Here is a 6000-nt window from a genome sequence, read left to right on the forward strand (position 1 = left end):
CAATAGATGGGCAATGTAGCTTTTACCATTAGGTATAGTGGATACATAATTGGTTAGCAGTAAGGATATGTGTTGAGCCCAGTCTTGTAGTTTTCCCCTGCCAAGGAGTGTAAGAGTTTTTACTTACATGCAATTTTTTCTCAATCCTATATGATTGAAAATGTCAACTAAAAACTTGGCTGCCTCTTTGCATATGGGGTCAAAATCATATCATGGCGTATTCACCCGCTTTGTGACTTTGTTAGGTGGGAATAAATCCTGAATCTCAGAGAATCTTCCATCAAAATGTTTCTTTGAATATTCTTCTTGTGCCTCTAGGAATGAGGAAAGGCTTCCTGCATTGTGGATCTACTAAGGTAGATCTGCAAGGACTTTTCATTATATGTTACTATGCCGTACTTATCCTTCTCCAACTCTTTGCTTTTATATGAAGTTATGAATTGACAAATGTATTCTATCATAGTAGTAGGTGTTGGTAAGAATGATTGTAGCTTCTCAAAAAGACTTCCTAGACCATTTGACTGCAATAACTTATATGCATCAGCTAACATGGCAAACATTGAGACTCGTGGCCATACAAGCTGTATTGTTCCATCTATTGTTAGCTCTTTGTTGGCTTGGGAATCAAGTTGTTATGCACCTACATCCTACATAGTCAATTGCTCTGTCCTTGTTATGCACCTGCAACCTATATAGTTGATTGCTCTGTCCTACGTACTCCTGATTCTAGGGTCCTTAAGTTTTGTGGCATAGATCTCCTTGGCATGCTGCATTTATTTGCTCATCACTATCACTGTCCAAAACCACCAAACTGTGGTCGTTTTGGTGTTGACCTCTGGTTTGGTGATCCTGGATCCTGTCCTTCTTCAGGTTGCTTAATTAGGGAGGCTTATTGAGGTTGAGGTTTGGGCCGTTTGCATGGTGTCACTTTGTCAATGGCATTGTAGGCCTTTTCACCATCTTAGTGGACTATCATTTTACACATGAATCAGCTCCTAGTCTGAAAATGCCAAGATAGTGCCATGTGCTAAGAGTGCCTATTTCTTTTATGAGTGGCTGATGCATTTTACTCTTTTTGTGAGATGAGGGTGCTGTGTGTGTGGACCAAAGCAAGTATCTCTTGGGGATTTTATTCGTGGAATTTATTCATGGTGCTCAAAACTTGTGTGTACACAAATGCATGATTACTGCGGTAGGCATTCCTCCTTTATGCTTAATTTGCTAGGGAAATAATCATAGGTAGCTAAATCATCACATCTGAGCCCTAGGTTGAAATCGATTGAAGCTACGTATTGAGAGTGCTCTCAACTGAAGCAGAACGGAAGAGGGAGAGAGAGAGACAAAGAGCCACACAAGTTTCTTGGTAGGTGCAGAACACCCGAATCTTCTTTTTCATTTATTTATATATGTGTTTGAGTATTCTACATAACCGGGGTAAAGGCACATTGACCTTTAACCCCCACAACCTCCCACTTAAAGAACAATGTGCCTTTAAGGAGGAACAACTAGTGAGCATACTATCCAATGCCCATCAATACACGACAATACTCAAACTACTGACTAGGTAGACTCTTCGTCAGCATATCTGTAGGGTTATCACCTGTATGAACCTTGACAAGCTCTATGCGCTTGTCGTCAAGTACCTCCCTGATGAAATGGTACCTGACCTCAATGTGTTCGTCTTTGCATGAAAGACCGGATTCCGTGATAGTTGAATAGCACTCATGGAATCACTATGCAATGTCGGTACACTTGTATGAATCCCCGAATCTCCCACTAGTTGATCAAGCCATATAGCCTCCTTGTAACCCTCTGTGGCTGCAACATACTCAGCCTCTGTGGTAGACAAAGCAACGCACTTCTATGCATGAGACATCCACGACATTGCACCACTTGCAAAGGTGAACACATAATGAGAAGTGGATCTCCTACTATCCACATGCCCTGCATAGTCTGAATCTGTGTATCCAAGTACACGCATGTCTCCTCTACCAAAGTAGATGCACATCTCCTTGGTACCCTTCATGTACCTCATGATGCACTTAACTGCCTCCCAATGCCTTTTTCCTAGATTAGCCATATATCGGCTAACAACTCCCATTGCAAATGCAATGTCTGTCTAGTAGCTATCATAGCATACATAAGGCCCCCAACCGCTAATGCATAAGGAACCTTGGCCATCATGGCCCTCTCCTCATCTGATTTGGGACTATCTGTATGACTCAGTTTCACATATGGAGGCAATGGAGTACTCACTGCCTTCCCCCCCTCCATATTGAAACGCTGCAATACTTTTGTAACATACTCCTTCTGTGAAAGACAAAGGAGTTTCCTACTCCGATCATGCGTGATGCGCATACCAAGAATATGACCTACAAGTCCCAAATCCTTCATATCAAAGGCCTCATGCCAACTTGGCCTTTAATGCATCTAGCTCATAATTATTCTTGCTAGCCAATAGCATATCATCCACATATAGTGCCAGGAGTATCATGCTATTATCCTTAGCCCTTTTAGTGTAGAGGCAGTGATCAATTTCACTCCTTCTAAAACCATGGGATCGAATGAAAGCATCAAACTTCTAATACCATTCTCTAGGCACTCGCTTAAGACCATAGAGACTCTTCTTCAGCTTGCAAACGAAATGCTCTTTGCCCTTTCTTCAAAGCCTTCCGGCTACACCATGTAAATTTCCTCATGCAAATCCCATGCAAGAAAGTTGTCTTGCCTCTGCTGCCACTAGTCCACTGCCACTAGTCCAAGCATGCATCTAAGTGTGGCCATCTTCATAACTAGAGAGCATATCTCATCAAAGTCCACACCCTTCTCTTGCTTAAACCCTTTAGTGACCAAACGGGCCTTGTACCTAGGCACATCATCACCTGTGACCTTCATCTTATAGACCCATTTACATGGCAATGCTTTCTTTCCATGTGGCAAAGAAACCAAGTCCCAAGTCTTATTCTTCATAAGTGACTTCATCTCTGATTGCATAGCATACTTCCACTTGCGTTGATCCTCGCGCATCATAGCCTCTCTGTAGCAAGAAGGCTCCCCGCAATCAGTAAGCATCACATAGTCCCCTAGAACAAACCTATCAGGTGGTCTAGACACTCTAGATGATCTTCTCAAGGGCATTTCAGCTTGCTGACCCACCTGCATATCAGTCACATTCGGCTCATCATTTCCACCAATAGATGATCCATCATCTCCCTTGATTGTATACCTCTAGGACTACTTGGTGGTACCATTTCTTGCACATTTGGTGCATGGGCAGCTTGTTGTCTATCGACATATGCAGATGGATTCACGTCCTGGAAAGTGATTCTCCTCATTTCCACATCCCTCATGGGTGCCTTATGCATCTTCTTCTCATTGAAGGCTACATCATGGCTGCATATGATCTTCTTTGCTTCTAGATCCCAGAGACGATAGCCCATCTCTCCACTTTCACCATAACCTAGAAAGATGCATTTCCTAGACTTAGGATCTAGCTTCTTTCGAAGCTCTTTTATCACATGTGCATATGCCTCACACCCAAATATATGCAAATGAGAGTAAGAGGGCTTCTTGCCACTCCATGCCTCTTCAGGAATACCACCATCCAAACTCTTACTAGGTGATCTATTGATCACATGCACTGTAGTCTTCATTGCCTCAGCCCAAAAACCACCAGAAAGACTTGCATTGGAAAAGCATGCATTGCAACCTTTCTTGAATAGTGCGGTTCATCTTTTTTGCAACTGGAGTTTTCTTTGGAGTACGAGGGGATGTGAGCTCCCTCTTAATCCCACGTGTATCACAGAAATTTTGAAAGTCATGAGAGAGATACTCTCCGCCATTGTCAGTCGTAGGCATTTAAGCGTTCTACCTGGCTAATTCTCAACCAAGGCTAGCCATTTCTGAAATACCTGGAACACATCACTCTTCCGAGCTATAGCATAAGCCCACACTTTCCTAGTTGCATCATTAATGAATGTCACATAGTATTAAGCCCCGCCTAATGACTGTGTAGGCATGGGACCACATATGTCTGAATGCACCAAATCAAGCTTTTCAAACTCTTTCTTTCCCCTTCTTTTATGGGCTGATTTAGTCTGCTTCCCATAGCAACAATGCTCACAAAATTCAAAATCAGAGAAACTTAAATGCGATACATAACCCAAACGGCATAAGAGTTTCACCCCATTTTGGCTCATATGGCCCAATCGATAATGACATAAAGAAGTGCTTGGTTACTCGATTATTGCAACAACATGATCAAACACCCCTGATATATGTAAGGGATACAAAGTCCCACACTTGGCACCCCTGGCCAAAAGCATAGAGCCCTTCTGAATTTCCAACTCCCAGAACCAAAGACGGTTTGAAAACAAGCATCATCTAGCTGACCCGTTGAAATGAGACTCTTGGTCAGCTTAGGCACGTCTCACATTTTTCAAAATAAATGCAGACCCATTTGCAAAAGAAAACTTTATGTCACCTACTCCCACTATGTCACATGCATAGTCATTTCCAAGATGCACACAACCTGTCTTTCCACTGTCATAAGTGGAGAACCATTCCCTATGGGGAGTAACATGGAATGAAGCACCAGAATCCAAAATCCAATCCTGGGAATATGCATCATCTGAAGTGGTAAGCAACTTTGTAGATAAACTAGACATGAAGAGAATGTCATTGTCATTATCATGTGTGACTACATTGATCTCCTCGATCTTCACTTTTTCTTTGTCCTCCCTTGGACTCTCTTCCTTCTGATTAGCATCCCAATTTGCATTCTTTTTCTTATACTTTTGCTCTCCTTTAAGCTTGTAGCAATCCTTTTTCATGTGGCCCTTCTTGCCACAATAGTGACACTCAATGTTCCATGCCTTGGACTTGCTACGGGACTTCCCTCTTTCTTGAAACTTCCCCTTGGACTGTGATCTACCCCTTTGCACATTTAAGGCTGCATCCTGCTTGTTGCCTTCCATTGACTTCCGTCTAATCTCCTCGGCCAACAAGCTACCAACCACATCATCAAAGTTCAATACTCCACTAGATACAGAGTTACTGATAGCAGTACGAAAGTATCCCATGAGGATGGTAATGAGCATAAGAGAATAATTGCCCTCATTTCCACATCAAAATTCAGCTTTTGAGCTTGAAGCTGACTGAAAGTGATATTAAATTCATTCAGGTGCAAAGCCATGGATACTCCCTCCTTCATGTGCAGCTCAAACAATCTCTTCATGAGATAGACTTTGTTTGAGGTAGTCTCTTTCTCATATGTAGCACACAGCTTCTCCCATAAAGCTTTCATAGTCTTTTTAGTGACTACTGTGAAATAAACTGTCTCCCCAAGATGAAGTCTAATAGTAGACTTTGCCAATGCATCCAACTCATTCCATTCATTTGTGGACATAGTCACAGGCTTAGCTCCAATCCCTTGCAAGGGTTTTATCTGCTTCTTTTGAATAAGCACATCCCTTATCTGTTCTTTCCACAAAGAAAAGTTTATCCCATCAAACTTTTTAATGCTAAAAACTCCTTTTCAAACACGGAAGAGATGCCATGATGCAAATAAAGCAAAATCCCAAACGTTAGTGCCTGCAAGAGAGAATCACACCAAATACCAAGTGCACCCAAATGTGTATGCCACAATAGAATGAAATATCATCAAAAACTCAAAGCTCAAAGCATCAAAAGATACAGCTGACTCATGTGCATGTACTATGCATCCATATGAGTAAATCTAGCCTAAAAGAACAACTGCAATGGCAATCCAAAATGCTAATAAGTGCCAAATGGCTTAAGCATAAACACCATCCATGGGCATATGCATCAACAATATCTCATCCAAGAGAGCATAACACTATTGGTGCATCACCTGCAATGTTTCAAATGGTTGTCCCTCAGCATAAAATAGCATCCATGTGCAAAGCATCCATAAAAAATAGCATCCCACAAGGCAATCCAGGCCTATCAATGACATCAGGAGAAATGGCAACAAGCACC

This window comes from Dipteris shenzhenensis, chromosome 1 (genome assembly GCF_047967505.1).
Source record: "Dipteris shenzhenensis isolate YYH24624 ecotype China chromosome 1, Dip_SZ_1.0, whole genome shotgun sequence".
NCBI lineage: Eukaryota > Viridiplantae > Streptophyta > Polypodiopsida > Gleicheniales > Dipteridaceae > Dipteris > Dipteris shenzhenensis.